This window comes from Nomascus leucogenys, chromosome 20 (assembly GCF_006542625.1).
Source record: "Nomascus leucogenys isolate Asia chromosome 20, Asia_NLE_v1, whole genome shotgun sequence".
NCBI lineage: Eukaryota > Metazoa > Chordata > Mammalia > Primates > Hylobatidae > Nomascus > Nomascus leucogenys.
In genome coordinates, this window is record NC_044400.1 from 60065466 (window position 1) to 60082479 (window position 17014).

Below are 17014 nucleotides of genomic sequence, written 5' to 3' on the forward strand. Positions count from 1 at the left end.
GGTGTGAGCCACCACGCCTGGCCACTATTATTTATTTATGTTAGTTACTTTATATATTTTTAATTCCATGTCAAGTGAGTTTTCTTATTGACTCCTTATAGATGAGGAAAGTGAAGCATAGAAAGGTGAAGTAACTTGTCCAAGATCACACAGCTAGGAAGCTGCATAGCCAAGATTTGAACTCATCTCTCTTGAACTCAAGAGGCTGGCCTTTTCAACTAGTCTTATAATTGAAAATAAATGGTTACAAATGACCTACATGCAGATAATGAAGAATTGGCCAGACAGTGTGTGTTTGCCCACTTGTAGGGACTGCAAATCAGGCTTTAGGGGTAGAAGAAGATCTCAGGGTTCATGGGTTTTTGGGTCTCAGATTTGGACTCAGATCTTTAGGTTCACAAATTTTTCTCAGTTCTCTTAAAGATAATCAGGCTCTGTTGAACTGAATCATTGTAACCAGTCTCACAAGAAGCTAAAAAAAAAAAAAAAAAGACTAGAATGCCAATTTATTAGTGTCTATGGATTTAGAGAAGTAACAACCACACCAGCACAGATGTCAGATGGTCAGAATGACCAACAGGGAAACTAAGTTGAAATGAGAAGGTTGCAGAGTGAGTTTATTTCCTGCCTCCTTGCAAAAAGGATTTGAGTCCAATGCAACGGGAGCTGCTATTTTTAAGGAATACAGTCACCACTGAGGCATGGTGAGTCACTCTCAATTAAAAGGCTGTATCTGCCAAACTGGCAGGAAGACTCATTGAGTCATCAATGCTCTATCTCTCTTGGAAAATGCTGGAGAAAGTCTTTTCTCTCAACTCTTCATTTTCAATATTCCATTAAAACATCAGTATCAGGCTTCACTTTATTGGCTTGGGATTGTGAAGTTGCTCTATTGACTCAATTATTCCCTGCCCAGCATTACAGTTGCAGTTTGTGCGGCTGTCACCAGGGAATGGCAATGCCTCAGGCTTAATTATGTAGGAATGGGGTGATCGGTCAGTCTTTCCGTTGATGTAAATAATTCAGGAAAAGTAACACAACCAAGTGAAGTGAATGATGCTTTTTCTAGAAAAAAAAATTCTCACTTATAAAACATGTGGTACACAGTTGGGATTGTGAAGGAAAAAAACACGAAAATCTGGTGTAAGAGTCAAGATTGAGGGCAGGAGAAAGAAATGACTCAAGATGTCTTAACTTCCAAGGGATTTAATTCAGGGAATGGGCTGTTTACAAAATCATTGGAAGGTCTAAGGGTATGGGCTTTAGACTAGGTTTCTAGAAATGACTCCCAGAAAAAAGCAGAACTGTCCCACCAGAAGAGCTACTACCTCTGAGGCCACCACTAGGGCCACTGATTTCAACTGTGAGACTGAGATCCTGTATCAGGAAGCCACACTAAACAAGCAGCTTGGCTTCAAAACGGGTTTCAAGATGTAACTTTGAAGCAAACTGCAGAAGCCTTTTCCCTTAGCCTTCAAAAAAATAAACTCCACATCCCTCTCTTTCTCACCGCATACACTCCCTCCACATTTGTCTAACGGTACGCTAGTATCTAACTATGTGCCTTCTTAGAAGTTCCAGGGGCTAATCTTGAGATAGGCAGACCAAGCCTGGAGACCCAGCTGCAAAATTCCAGAGATTACCTCAAGGCAGCTAGTGAACAACCCAGCCATTGTGGAGATGATGTCAGCCCACGCTCCAGGTAGACTGAGACCCAAGATAGCCACTGGAATGAGACACACAGACATTGTATTCAGCACAATTCTTGCATGTCTTTCATATCAAGTTTCCCCTTTTTAATCCCTTGCCCCTTGTCTTTCCCCCCAAATTCAAAGCGGTCACTTTGGATGGGAATCCAGCCACTTTCCCATTACTAGTTTTGGTTAATAAAGTCACTTTCTTTCTACCAGACCTTGCTCTTATTGAACTCTGTAGGCAACAAGCAACCGGACCTGCATTTGGTTACAGAGCTGCTCCTCACGCTGCCTCTAGACATGCAGAAGGCTGCAGAATGGATGCAGAAAGGCTGAAAAGCCTCATGTTCCTACTACCTTGTTTGCCAATGACATGACTTGTCATGGAACAGGAAGTTGGTCTCCACCAGATCCACCTTCCGAATCTCAGCTGAGTATAATCTGATGGCCCAACTTGATTTGTTTCTGGAATGCTAGTTGGGAGGAACCCTGGAGAATATAGTTTGTCGTTTTGTAGCCCTTGGTAAGGTCGGTTGGAAGGAGTTGAAGGGAGCCAGTCCACACTCTCCACACATCTAGGCTCAAGTGGCTTATTCGCCACCATGGCTACGACTAGCTGTATCAGCTGTGATCATGAGCCCTCACATTTGCGAGGGCGGGCGGGGGGTCCCTCCCTACCATGTGGTCATTGCCTTCCCTCTTTATTATTAACCCCTTTCATGGAAGAATCAGCTGAAGCCTAGAGGTGTGAGATATTTTGCACAAACCTATGCTGGAGGAACAAGGGGAGCCAGGCTTGGAACTCCATCTGTCTGATTCCAGAGACTGCACTCCCTGCCAGTACTTGATCCTCCCCACAGCCGCCATCTCTCCAAGTCAAAGGCCCCTGAAGTTCTCCCTCACGCTGTTTCAAGTGGCAACAAGCCCCAGGCTCCAGGCCTGTTCACGGACTCCTGACAGATCTCCTGCAGCTTTTCTCTTGCTCCTGCTTTTACTGGGAATTGTAACTATTTCAGCAGTTTTAGTGCTTGGAGGAAGCTTTCTCTACCCACCGCTCCTCCCTCTGGGGACAGGATTGCTTTACTCATCACAGGGAAGGCCTTAAATGACCTTCTGCTACATCCACAGATTTTATTTCATCTCTCCATTAGAAATAAAGATGAAGGCAAGACCATGGTTTCTGAGTTCTCTTAGTCTCCACAGAATGTAATTACTACATTTTTTTCTTTTTCTAATCACAGGAGACTTCCCTCAGCAACCTAGTTACTGATTCTATTACTCCCTCACTCTCCACTTCCAACTGCTCTTTGAAGCGGCTTTGGTAGGGAAGTTATTCCGCTTCAAGTTGTTTAAGAGGCCTCATTAATGAGGGTGATGACAGTCACATCCTGCCATGCCTCTTAAGAGACCTGTCGTTTCCTCTACCCTAAACATTGTAAAACATACGTGGATGGAATGGTAAAGCAATGTGGTCATTATTTGTCTATTTGTATCCACCATTGGAAAACGTCTCCTTTTCAATTTAAAATACTCTCAAAATATGAGGTGTCGCCTATTTGTCACTGGTCCCTGCTCTCTCCTGTCTCCACATCTGGGTTCATTCAGTAACCACCAAAAGAAAAGCAACCGTTGGGATCCATTATTATCATTTATCCATCCAAAACTGTGAATGCTTACTACGTGCCAGGCACTATGCTAAGTGCTCAGAAGAGTGAATAAATAGGGTTCCCGTCTTCCAGACGCTTCCAATCCAGACATTACACAAGCGGTCAACTCATAAAATAATTTAAAGTGGGTGCCAGGTGTGGTGGCTCATGCTTGTAATCTCAGCCCTTCTGGAGGCCGAAGCGGAAGGATCACCTGAAGTAGGAGTTCGAGATCAGCCTGACCACCATGGTGAAACCCCGTCTCTACTGAGTATACAAAAATTAGCCTGGTGTGGTAGTGGGCACCTCTAATCCCAACTATTCGGAAGGCTGAGGCAGGAGAATCTCTTGAACCCGGGGGACGGAGGTTGCAGTGAGCTGAGATCGCACTACTACCATCCAGCCTGAGTGTCAGAGTGAGACTCTGTCTCAAAAAAAAAAAAAAAATATTAAAGTGAATATATAGGGCATTTGTTCAAAACTATGTTCTTACTTAGATGAAGTGGAAAGGGAAGGCTTCTCAGAGGAGGTGACATTTACACTGAAGGAAAAGGAAAAAGCTGCCACGCAAAATGAAGAGAACATTTGGGGCAGAAGGCACAGCATGTGGGAAGGTGTGAGGTGGGAAAAGAAAAGGCTGGTGTATTTCAGGTCTGCAAGGAGGTGCACAGGGTGGAAGCCCACTGGCCAGAGGGAGGCTGATCCTCGAAATCAGTGGGGCCAGACCTTGCAGGGCCTTATGCGTCAAGGAAAGGAGTTGCAATCGTATGCTCAGTGTGATGGGAACCGTTGAAGGGTTCCAAGCAGGGGAGGAAAATGTCTACTTAAGGAATTCTCACGACTGAGTGAGGAGTGGACTGGAATGAGGGGATGACGGCAAAGAGGATGCAGAGGCCACTGCGCCTGTCCAAGGGAAGCAGACAGAAGCCTGGACTAGGTGGTGGGGAGTGGAGAGGGGGAGGTGGGGGACATGAGATTTGCTGATAGCTGAGATGTGAGTGGTAGTGAAGCAGAGGAGTTAATGACGCCCTCTGCTTTTTCAGATGCTGTTTGGGGCTCAGCAGTGAGGAATCCTAACACCAATATGGTGTATGCACTCCAACCCAGGCAACAGTGAGAGATTCTGAATCAAAAAAAAAAAAAAAAAAAGAAATCCTAACCCCTAACCTTCAAAGTGATGATATTAGGGGGTGAAGCCTTTGAGAGGTGAGCAGGTCATTAGGGCTGAACTCTCATGAATGGGTTTAGTGCCCTTAGAAAAGAGACCCCAGAGAGATTCCCCTCCCTTTCTGCCATGTGAGGATACAGAGAGAAGATGGTCTTTTATAAACCAGGAAGTGGCCTTCATCAGACACTGAATCTGCCAGGGCCTTGATCTTGGACTTCTTAGCCTCCGTAACAGTAAGAAATACATTTCTGTTGTTCAGAAGCCACTCAGTTTATAATATATTGTGATAGCAGCCTCTAACGGACTGAGACATTTTCTATTTCCTAATTTCTGATCTTATCTTTATTATTGTTTTCTTTAATTTCCTTTAGGTTTATTTTCCATTCTTTTAAAAACTTCCCAGTATATATTTTCCATTATTTTACCAACTCTTGAGATTAAAATCTTAACTCATAAATGTTTAGCTGTTTTTTTCTTTTCTGTTACATGCTTTTATGTTTCCCACAAGCATGATTTTGGTTGCCTCTCATAAGTCTTGATGTGTGGTATTTTCATTATCATTCCACTGAAAATACTTTATAATTTTTATTGTAACATTTTCTATGATGTATGGATTATTTAGAATATTGCTTAATTTCTAAATAAGCCTTGTTTGTGTTACTGATTTCTAGCTTAGGTGCATTGTGTCAGAGGATGTACTTTGCATGATTTCACTGCTTTGAAATTTGTTGTGACTTGTTTTATGTTATGAACCAGCGTATAGTTAATTCTGGTACATATTCCCTACGAGCTTGAAAAGAATATTCACTCTGCAGTTATTGAGTACAGTGTTCTAGGAATGTATATTAGGTCAAGTTTGTTAAACATGGTATTTCTATATCTTTACTAATTTTTTCCATTAACATATTCTATCAGTTTCTAAAAGGTGTCATAAAATTCCACTGTGATTGCAAATTTGTCTATTCTTCCTTTTAGATTCTTCATTTTTTGCTTTATGTATTTTGGAACTATATTATTAAGTGTATACAAATTTAGAATTATTATATCTTCTCATACAATAATTGATAATGGTAAATTAAACCTTTTATCATTATGTAGTATTTTTCATGGTTAGTAATGTCATTTATTTTAAAGTCTACTTTGTCTAAAATTAATAATTTGTCAGCTTTCTTTTTGTTAGTATTTGCATGTTATAGCTTTTTCCATTATTTTACTTTCAATTTTCAATATTTCTGTAGCCTTTTGTTTTAGATACATTCCTGGTTAAAACAGTATGTAATAAAAAATTTTTTTCCCATAGTTTTATTAAAGACTTTTTTTTTTTTTTTGAGACAAGAGTCTTGCTCTTGTCACCCAGCCTGGAGTGCAATGGCATGATCTCGGCTCACTGCAACCTCCACCTCCCGGGGTTCAAGTGATTCTCCTGCCCCAGCTTCCCAAGTAGCTGAGATTACAGGCACCCACCACCACGCCTGGATACTTTTTTGTATTTTTAGTAGAGACAGGGTTTCACCATGTGGGCCAGGCTGGTCTCGAACTCCTGACCTCAGGTGATTCACCTACCTCGGCCTCCCAAAGTGTTGGGATTACAGGCGTGAGCCACCGCACTCGGTCATTTTAAAGAGTATAAGTGATTTACTAGATTGGTATCATCCTGGGATTTGTATGTTACTTTGTAGAAGATCTTAATATAACAACCCACTGCTCTTCAGGTTATTAATAACCTAGTCTTAATGTTTCTCAGCCTTAGTGTATGTGAAAAACTATAAATTGTAAATTGCTATACACATTTACATGGAAATATAAACATCATCTTGCATATGTAATTGTTTTTGTCTTTAAAAATCTAGTTGGATAATCATTGTCTTCTAATATGGATATTTGCTTACTTATATTTGGTTTCTATGTATTCAACCTGTTCTGTTTCTTTTTCTTTCTTTCCTTGCTTTATTTTGAGCTGATTATTTTTTACTTTTTCACTTGCCCTGTGTTTGAAAATTATGCAATCTTTTAGCATTCCTTGAGTGGTTACTATAGAGACTACAAAATAAATTCTAGGTATGCAAAAATCTACTATCAATTGGTTCTTTTACTCCCTTTTCAGATGATACACATCATCTGAAGTATTGAGAACAATACTTCCCAAACCTTAATATGCATATGAATCATAGAGGATTTTGTTAAAATAGAAATTCTGATTCAATGATAGTTCTGAGATTCTGCCTTCTAATAAGCTCTACGAGCCACTCTATGATTAGAAAGCCTTTAGAACACTTTACTTTCTTTACCTCCTCTCTACTTAAATGCCAATAATGTTCTTTCTCCATATTTTAAACCCTACAACACTTTATTGTAATTTTTATATAGATGATATTAATCTAGATTCACCCACTTATTTATTTAATATATATATATTTTAGATGGAGTCTCGCTCTGTCACCCAGGCTGGAGTGCAGTGGTGCCATCTCAGCTCACTGCAACCTCTGCCTCCCAGGTTCAATCAATTCTCCTGCCTCAGCCTTCCAAGTAGCTGGGACCATAGGCATCCACTACCACACCCAGCTAATTGTTGTATTTTTAGTAGAGATGGGGTTTCACCATGTTGGTCAGGCTGGTCTCGAACTCCTGACCTCAAGTGACCCACCCACCTTGGCTGCCCAAAGTGCTGGGATTACAGGTGTGAGCCACTGTGCCCGGCCTCACCCACATATTTACTTACCATTTTTATTGTTCTTTATCCCATCCTGCATGGTTGATTTTTTTTTTTTTTTTTTTTTTTTGAGGCAGTCCTCACTCTGTCAACCAGGCTGGAGTGCAGTGGCACAGTCATGGCTCACTGCAGCCCCAACCTCCTGGGCTCAAGCAATCCTCCCACCTCAACCTCCCAAGTAGCTGGGACCACAGAGGTGCACCACCATGCTTGGCATTTTTGTATTTTGTGTAGAGATGGGGTTTAGCCATGTTGCCCAGGCTGGTCTCGAACTCCTGGGCTCAAATGATCCACCCACCTCGGCCTCCCAAACTGCTGGGATTACAGGCATGGGCCACAGTGCCTGGCCTTCGATATTTTGATATTTCATCTGGAACCATTTTTCTTTTGCCTTTTTTTTTTTTTTTTTTTTTTTTTTTTTTTTTTTTTTTTTTTTTTTTTTTTTTTTTTTTTTTTTTTTTTTTTTTTTTTTTTTTTTTTTTTTTTTTTTTTTTTTTTTTTTTTTACCATTTTTCTTTTGCCTTAAGGATGCCCTTTGGTATTTCTTTTAGTCGAGTTCTGCTGCTGAAAATTCTGTTTTTGCCTGAAAATGTCTCTTTTTATTGTGAAATATTTTTTGATTTACAGAGATAGACTGGAGGATTCCCATATATCCTTTACTCACTTTTTTTTTTCTAATGTTAACATCATATTTACTGTAATACATTTGTCAAAACTAAGAAATCAACATAGTTACATACTCTTTTTTTTTTTTTTTTTTGAGACGGAGTCTCGCTCTGTCGCCCAGGCTGGAGTGCAGTGGCGCCATCTCGGCTCGCTGCAAGCTCCGCCTCCCAGGTTCACGCCATTCTCCTGCCTCAGCCTCTCCGAGTAGCTGGGACTACAGGTGCCCGCCACCACACCCGGCTAATTTTTTGTATTTTTAGTAGAGACGGGGTTTCACTGTGGTCTCGATCTCCTGACCTCATGATCTGCCCGCCTCGGCCTCCCAAAGTGCTGGGATTACAAGCGTGAGCCACCGCGCCCGGCCAGTTACATACTCTTGAACACACTTCAGATTTTATTTGTATTTCTCCACTCGTATTTCCTTTCTGTTGCAGGATCCAATCCAGGATACCGCATTACATTTAGTTATCATGTCTCATTAGTTTCCTTTGGTCTGTAATACTTTCTCAGTCTTTTCTTGTTTTCCATGACTATGACAGTTTTGAGATATACTAGTCAGGTATAAATAGCCAGGTATTTTCTAGAGCTTTTAAAAATTCTCATTATTTTTTTTAGGGGCTCTTCGGCATAAACTGGAAAGCCTGCTAGACAAATTCTGAAGAGCTGTAACACTCTAGAACATTTTTCAATTGGAGTTTGTCTGTGTATTAATTTGCTAGGGCTGCCATAACAAGACTGGATGGCTTAAACGACAGAAATTCATTTCTTCATAGTTCTAGAGACTAGTCTGAAATCAAGGTATCAGCAGGTTTGACTTCTTCTGAGGCCTCTCTCCTTGGCTTGTAGATGGACATCTTCTCTTTCGGTCTTTGTGGTCTTCCCTTTGTGTGTGTCTGTGTCCTAATCTCTTCTTATAAAGACACCAGTTACATTGGATTAGGAACCCACGCTTGGGACCTCATTTTACTGTAATTACCTCTTTAAAGGCCCTATCTCTATATACAGTCACACTCTAAGGCACTGATGGTTAGGAGTTCAACCTATAAATTTTGGGGTGACACCAACATTCAGACCATATCATACACCTTTCCATGCTTTGAAAGCATGGTTTTTATTTTTTTTTCATTTGTGCAAGACGTGTCCCAGCATAGAGAATTCTAAATCGGCAGTTATTTATTTCAGCACTTTTATTATTTCATTGCCTTCTGGCTTCCATTGTTTCGTCTGTGTTCCATGTTTTTTATTCTCTTATACTCTCTTCTGTATTTTCATCTTGGTTTTTAAGTGCCATGCTTTATTCTGGATAGTTTCTTCTAGCTATCTTTCGATTCAGATTTGAGGGTACAGTAGAGTATTTGTTGACTGTAAGTAGCCTAAGTGACTGGAGGACATCCACGGGGGAATGGGAGGAAAAGCTCAGGTGAAAATTCAGGGCTTACAGAGAAAATCTAGATTCTTCAGACTGGCAAGGGAAGCCTTTTGACATAAGGCTCTAGTTTTACTTTGTAGCTTTCCCTCCTATGACTTAAGACCAACCAGCTAGACTCATATCTTTGTGAAATACATCTTTATTTCTGATTCTAAACTGAAATCGTTTCCTCCTTTGAAGTGTTGATTTCCCCTTGTCTCTACTGAGCTAATCCCCGAAGTTTTGGCTTACGTGCCCCTTATTCAATGAAGCCACTTTTGATCATTTTAGGCCAGTGGCACAGGGACTCCTGCAAGCTACTTAATATATGTTAGCTTGTAGTGTTAGTTATCTTGTAATGTTTATGCTTTGTTTTTCAAATAAATAATAATACTTGAAGGAAAGGTATGTCTTGTACTTTTCAGCACCTAACACCTTAGCCTCAGTACGTAAACCGGGGTTTGGACATATGTTAATACATTTATATTGATTGATATTTTTCCTTTGTCACTCTCAATGTACTAGAGAGAGATCCTCTAGCTATATACACAATGCATTTTGGCTTTTGGTTACTTTTTTTTCTTTTGAGATGGAGTCTCACTCTGTTGCCCAGGCTGGAGTGTGGTAGCAAGATTTTGGTTCACTGTAACCTCCGCCTCCCAGGCTCAAGTGATCCTCCTGCCCCAGCCTCCTAAGTAGCTGGGATCACAGACACGTGCCATCACGCCCAGCTAATTTTTGTATTTTTGGCAGAGATGGGCTTTCACCATGTTGCCTAGGCTGGTCTTGAACTCCTGAACTTAAGCGATCTGCCTACCTAGGCCTCCCAAAGTGCTGGAATTACTTTGTGAGCCACTGTGGCCAGCCTTGGTTACTTTTAATTTTATGCAAGGTGCAGAAATAAATGAAGACCATATAAATGAGAGCAGCTAGAGGCTGTTTATTCAGAACTTGCTATAGCAAGGGGGTCAGTCATTGTCATTTATATTTGGCAGAAACTCAAAGACAATGAGGACAAGGGGAGTGGAGAAACTTTATCACAGAAAAAAGGAAAGGGTTAGGTATGTACCATATGGAGGCTGTTGGCACCGAGAAGCTGGAAGCAGGTTAACTAGAAATGGGGCATCCTATGCAATTGGTTTGGGGAGCACATTTGGCTTTCTTTGGTTGGTCCTGAGTTGGAAGTGGAGGCGAAATAAAGGGAAGCTGGTGGTTACAGGCCAAGTCCTAATTGTTTGGGGATGATCACTGCAGAGTATGGTTTGGCTTCCTGAGCTGGTTGCTGCAGAGGGTATGGGTCAGAGTTCTATTGTCATATCGCCTGGCTATTGCTCACCTGTATATTCAGTCCCTCAGTCTCCGTTTTGGCCACTCTCTTACTTGCAAGAGTTTGACCAGTTGAAGGAAGGCTAGTGATCCAGATCTCCAGATCTTGGGGATTGTTTAGTTGCCTCCACAATCAATCTTATTGTGAGATCTTTTGGACTTTTTTGTGTTTTACCATTATGGTGATAATCTGGTAAGAGGGTGCCTGTACAGAAGAATTTAAGACTCTGGATAGAATGCAAAGGACCAGCATTACGACAATTATGATGAAAACAAGAACAGGTAATAGTTCTTTTAAGATGCTTCAGAACCAGGAACCTCATTCCCCAACTCAGGCAAAGAGAACAAAATCATAGGCTATGATGGTCAGCTTAAGAAAACCAAGTAGCTTTTTCTTTAAGGTGACATACAGCCTTTTCTATGTTGCCTTTTTCATTGATCCAAGTACAGCAAGACAATGGCAAAGATTCCACTGTGACTGGCCAACAAGGAATCTAGAGCAGTATGATTGTCGATCATTACTCACGCTAAGGAATTGCAACTGATCTGTATTCCATTTAGTGCAGGGGCAGCATCATTGATAATTCTTCAGCTAGTGATACTTTTCTTACAGTTTTTCTCTATTAGTGTGATTCTCATCATTGTGACCAGCATGAACAATGAGCCATTAACTCCCCAGGGGAAAGTGCCTGAATAATCACAAGGGGCTTTGTCTTGGAGTTCATGTGAGTCAGGATTTCCAGTCTTGGTGACTTATAGAATTAAAGTCTCTATGTACAGACAATACCACTTGGAATGCCACTCCTATAGTGTATGAGGTGTTAGTTGGAGGCAAACAGGACCAGGTATCCCGGCCACCAAGGAAGTAGTATCTCGTAGGGGTGCATGGAGATACAAGAGAAAAGGAGTTGCTCATGATACAAGGTTGGACCAAGGCCTTGTGCTAGCTGAGATACATACTTGGATCTCAATTGGCCTCTTCCAGTATGTGCCCAATCACCATATTAAGGTTACTGAATTCAAATTTAGAAATACCTAGGGTCTGAACAATAGATTATAAAAATTGGTTCTTGTTCAGGGAGGAGACACTAGCACAGTTGCAGGTTGATTTCCTGAAGACCATTTAATTACAATTGTCCATGTAATTACAATTGGAAACATCATTGTTTTTTTTTTTTGAGACAAGAGTCTCGCTCTGTCGCCCAGGCTAGAGTGCAGTGGCGCAATCTCGGCTCACTGCAAGCTCCGCCTCCCGGGTTCACACTATTCTCCTGCCTCAGCCTCCCGAGTAGCTGGGACTACAGGCACCCGCCACCACGCCCAGCTAATTTTTTGTATTTTTAGTAGAGACAGGGTTTCACCGTGTTAGCCAGGATGGTCTTGATCTCCTGACCTTGTGATCTGCCTGCCTCGGCCTCCCAAAGTGCTGGGATTACAGGCGTGAGCCAATGCGCCCGGCCTGCAAACATCATTTTTAAAATAATTCCCTATGTCTTGTTTAATGAGATTGGCGTTAGAGTTCTGAGATTTTTATCATGGAGGTGTGGTAATGGAAGCCATATCCAACAGTCAGTAAAACTGAGGGAAGTGGCTACTGCGTGGAATAACCAAAGAATGGCATTATGATAAGTATGTTTTGAGCTTACAATTATACTAAGGAGAGAATAAAAGGAAAAGTGGGGGTAGTCGCAGTGGTTCATGCCTGTAATTCCAGCACTTTGGGGGGCTGAGGCAGGCAGATCAGTTGAGCCCAGGAATTTGAGACCAGCCTGGCCAACATGGTGAAACCCCATCTCCATAAAAACATGCAAAAATCAGCCAGGGGTGATGGCACACACCTGTAGTCCCAGCTACTCGGGGGGCTGAGGCAAGAGGATCATTTGAGCCCGGGAGGTCAAGGCGGCAATGAGCCGAGATAGTGCTACTGTGGTCCAGTCTGGGTGACAGAGCAAAACCCTGTCTCAAAAAAAAAAAAGGAAAAGGGGCCATAAGGGGAGGACAAAGCCAGGGTTCTGTATAAAATGGGAAGAATGATTATAAGTAAGCAGGTAAAAAACAAAACAGGAATTACAGATCTTGGTCCAATGTCTTGGCAGGAAGCTGTCCACTACTTTAAGTCATCAACTTCTTCTGAAGGTCTTGGGTTCCGAGGGTCAGCTACCAACTTTAGAAGACTGTCTACTTCTAGAGGATCTCTAAGCATCCTCAGGTTGAAGCATCTTTTTAGATTAGCATTTCAATTGTATAGCATTCTGAATTGCTTCTTTAGTTGTGAAATGTGTACCCAGGGATTGATTTCCTGGAGTTTCATTGTTGTGTTTGCTATTAACACTGCTAGATAAGGCTACTTTCGATGAGGTTCAAGAACAGTTTTTTTCTGTTATCACTTCCAAATACATAAAATTTCCTGTTGAAGATCACAAAGAGGCTGTTTAGGAAGACGTTGTGGGGATACTGGCATAATGATCTTGGGGATAGAACTGGGTATGGTCCATGAGTTCCTTGAAATATTTTGTCATTTTTGTGTGCAGTAGGACAGAGTCTATTATCTAAAGTGAAATATCTCAATGCATGGGTCTTGTAGTTACCAGTTCTTATGGGAATATATTCCCAAGGGAATAATGAACCCTGTAACCATAAAAGCTAGTGAAAGCGGGAGTAGCTTTGGTCAAGGGAGCTCAAAGATTTCTGAAAGTTTTGCTAATTTAAATTTAAGGATGCTATTGGTTTTTTTAATCTGTCTAGAAGATTGTGGGTGGTAAGGATAGTGTAGTTTTGAGTAAGGGGTAGTTATTTTATAAAAGTGTTATTTTATAATAGTTCCCATAAAGTGTTTGCTTTAGTCATTTGATATAAAAGTTGTTATGCCCCAGGTTGGAAACATAAAACCACGCAGCTTTTGAAAGACTGTAATGACTGTAGCTTTTTGGCAGAAAAATGCTGCAGTCTACTCTGAAAACAGACATACAATAAAAACATTTTAAAAATCTATCTGAAGGTGTGCAAAAGGGTGTTGAGGCTTTGGTTCTTGGCCATGTCCCACCTTTACAGATTTTTCAGGATTATGTGTCAACAGGTTGACACATGACCCCAAAATAACCTCAGCTGTCTTTTTCAAGTTTCCCAACTAATGTCCATATAAGGGAGTAGGCAATTTGTCTGTCCCATGATGAGCAGTTTTCTGGAGAAATTTAGCTAACTTCCATTTGAAGTCATCTGATGTCACCAAACCACTGTCTTGGGAATTCCAGCGATGATGCAAACAGATGTTTTTCATTCTTCCTTTTCAAAGGTTTGGCCGAAACATTGATATTTTATTTTTGAGATGGAGTTTCACTCTTTCACCCAGGCTGGAGTGAAGTGGTGCGATCTCAGCTCACTGAAACCTCCGCCTCCCAGGTTTAAGTGATTCTCCTGCCTCAGCCTTCTGAGTAGCTGGGATTAAAGGTGCCTGCCACTACACCTGGCTAATTTTTGTATTTTTAGTAGAGACAGGGTTTTATCATGTTGGCCAGGCTGGTTTCGAACTCCTGACCTCAGGTGATCCACCTGTCTCGGCCTCCCAAAGTGCTAGGATTATAGGCATGAGCCACCGCGCCCGCCAACATTGATATTTTATAATTGTCTCTTTGGATACCTCCAGAGATTTATCCTCTGAGGGGTCAGATAGGATCATACACTGGTTAAGTCTGCTTGTTTGTCACAATGATCTGCTAGAGCATTTCCTTTACCTTTCATATTTTCTCTTTTTGCATGAGCCTTTACATTATAGTGACCACCACTCGAAGAAACAAGAGTGCATCAAAAAGCTCATTAACTTGTTGTCTATTGTTTTGGGAGTTTCGGCAGAGATGAGAAACTCCCCCCTTTTTTTTTTTTCCTCAAAGCATCTCAAAGTCATGTACTCTTCCAAAAGCATATTTGCTTTCTGTACATTTGTTTATTCTCTGGTCTTCAATTAATTGAAAAGGTGTAATACATGCATTATGTTCTGGCATTTGTGCTGAGTTTTACCCTGGTAGAGAACACTATATTCTAAAGAGAAATTAGTGATACCCTAACCTGCTTGATAACCTGCAGTTTCAGTTTTTGTTTTTGAGATGGGATCTTGCCCTGTCACTCAGGCTGGAGTGCAGTGGCATAATCACGGCTCACTGCAGCCTTGACCTCCTAGATTCAAGAGATCCTCCTGCCTCAGCTTTGTGAGTAGTTGAAACTATAGACATGCACCACCTTACATAGCGAATTTTTTTCTTTTTGTAGAGACAAGATTTCGCTATGTTGCTCAGGCTGGTCTTGAACTTCTGGGTTCAAGCAATCCTCCCACCTCAGCCAGTTTCAGTTTTGAGGTATGACCCATTAACAAATAGTATTAGGTCAGGTTCTCAGTGGGAGTCTCTGACAAATATGAATACAGAAAGTTTCCTAGCTAAGGTGAGACTATTGTGAGGCTCCCTTTCTGGTTAGGGGCAGAAGAGTGGCAGGATTCAGGGTGCTGCAGTAGTGAATGGTAATGTGAGAGGAAGAGAGTAGCAATATCCTAAGAAGTTAATCAGCTGGCTGAAAAGTGTTGTGTGTTTTCAGTCAGTGGTAATGTCAGTACTATATGAGGGACCATGAGATCAAGTGGGGAATCTAGAACTATTTCAGCCTAAGTATGGATAAGTAATTTTTGTTTTTTTCTTAATTGCAGCTTTCGACATAGATAAGACAGGAAAGCCTTTGCAACCAGATCAAAGGTAAGGCTATATATAGTAAGTCATGAGTTTTGATGGTTCCCATCAAGTTGAATTAAAACCCCAAGGGCTTATCCATATAGTTTATACATAAATAGACCAAAGGGATTTTTGTAGTTATAGATGACCAGTGAAAGAAGCTGTTGAAGAACTTTCTTCAGATTGCAGAAAGCCTATTCCAAGTTTGGGTTCCCAGAAGAAAAAGTCTCTTCCTGAGATCTAAGTCAATTCATAAAAGGATATCACAATCTCAGAAAATTTGTATGCAATATCTAGTTAAACCTAGAAGTTCTATCAACTGTCATTTAGTGAGAGGTCTAAAATAAGTTTGGATAATCTTTTGCCTAATGAGAGAATGTTCTTCCCTCCTTAGACATACCATATCCTAACTAATGGATTGTACTTTGGAAAAGTTGAAATGTTTCTGTTGAAACTTTGTTCCTTTTCTGTTAAGGCTGAGAGCAAGTAAATGGAACACTTTCACAAGTTTTCTTGTTCTCTGAATAAAATAGATCATCTACATATGATATCAGAACTGAATCACAAGAGAAATTCAGATCTTTTAAGAACTGTTTGAGGAACTGGGAAAAACAGGAGGGGGCTTCAACAAAACCCATGATTGTCCAGGTATATTGTTATCTTCTCCAGGTGAAAGCTAAAAGGTATTGACCGTCCTAGAAATGGTCTAGAGGCACATCCAAAATAAATAAATAAATAAATAAAAAGGCAGAGCAAAAGCACACTACAGTGAAGCAAGTGGCTTCAGGTAGAATTGATGCCAAGATGGTATCTGAGTTAGGTACTACTGGGAAGCAAGGAACAAAAATCTGTTGATTATCCTGAGGTCTTGCAAAATTGATATTCTCACACATTTGGTTTCTTTACTGGCAAGACTAGAGTGTTACAAACGCTAGTGCAGGGTATGAAAAGACTATTAGATATAAGGCCTTCAAAGGTAGCTTTAAAATCTTCCTTTGCTCTGTCTTCAAGGGATATTGGGGATGATTAGGTAACAGTTTGGTACAACCTATCTTCTCTTCAGTTTCTACTCCAGTTATTTTTTTCTATGTCTGTGGACTTTTAAGGCCACAAAATGTCAGGTACAGTGTGAAGACCTTCATGTGGGGGTATCCATCAAACATAATGTAGGAGGCAAAGGTATATCCACAGTAGGCACAACTTGATTATGAATAGATGAGTCTTCTGGAACTTTAAGAAACAATTCCTCTCTTGCACATTTAATATTACGATTCCATTTGCAAAGAGGAGGCTATTAAATTTGCAGGGGTAGTTTCACAGACCAGGAAGGGATGTTTTCACTCAAGGGGTTACAATTAAGGGCTGGGAGATTGAAAAAACCTGTGGGTTATTTGAGAGACCTACCACTTGTGTGTATGCTTACTCTGAGGAGGAGGCTCAGCAAAGGTGGTGAAGTCTAATGCAGAAAGAGCAGCAGATGTACCTACCAGGAATTGATGAGATTGACCATCTGTCTTCATTCATTTATGCTGCTATGACAGAATACTGGGTAATTTATAAAGAACACAAATGTATTTCTCATGGTTCTGGAGGCTGGAACGTCTAAGATCAAGGCGCTGGTATCTGGTGTCTGTTGGGGGCCTTCTTGCTATGGAACTCACATGGCAGAAGGTGGAAGGGC

General features: G+C 41.0%; 1 long non-coding RNA gene and 1 other non-coding gene across 2 annotated transcripts in view; both read right to left on the reverse strand.

Moving 5' to 3' along the window:
• LOC105738309 overlaps nucleotides 1-17014 on the reverse strand; it is a 46596-nt gene that overhangs the window by 24161 nt on the left and 5421 nt on the right. The window lies entirely within an intron of this gene.
• LOC115832012 lies at nucleotides 8498-8558 on the reverse strand. The gene has a single exon (XR_004027487.1). It is a non-coding gene; the product is annotated as a U7 small nuclear RNA (small nuclear RNA).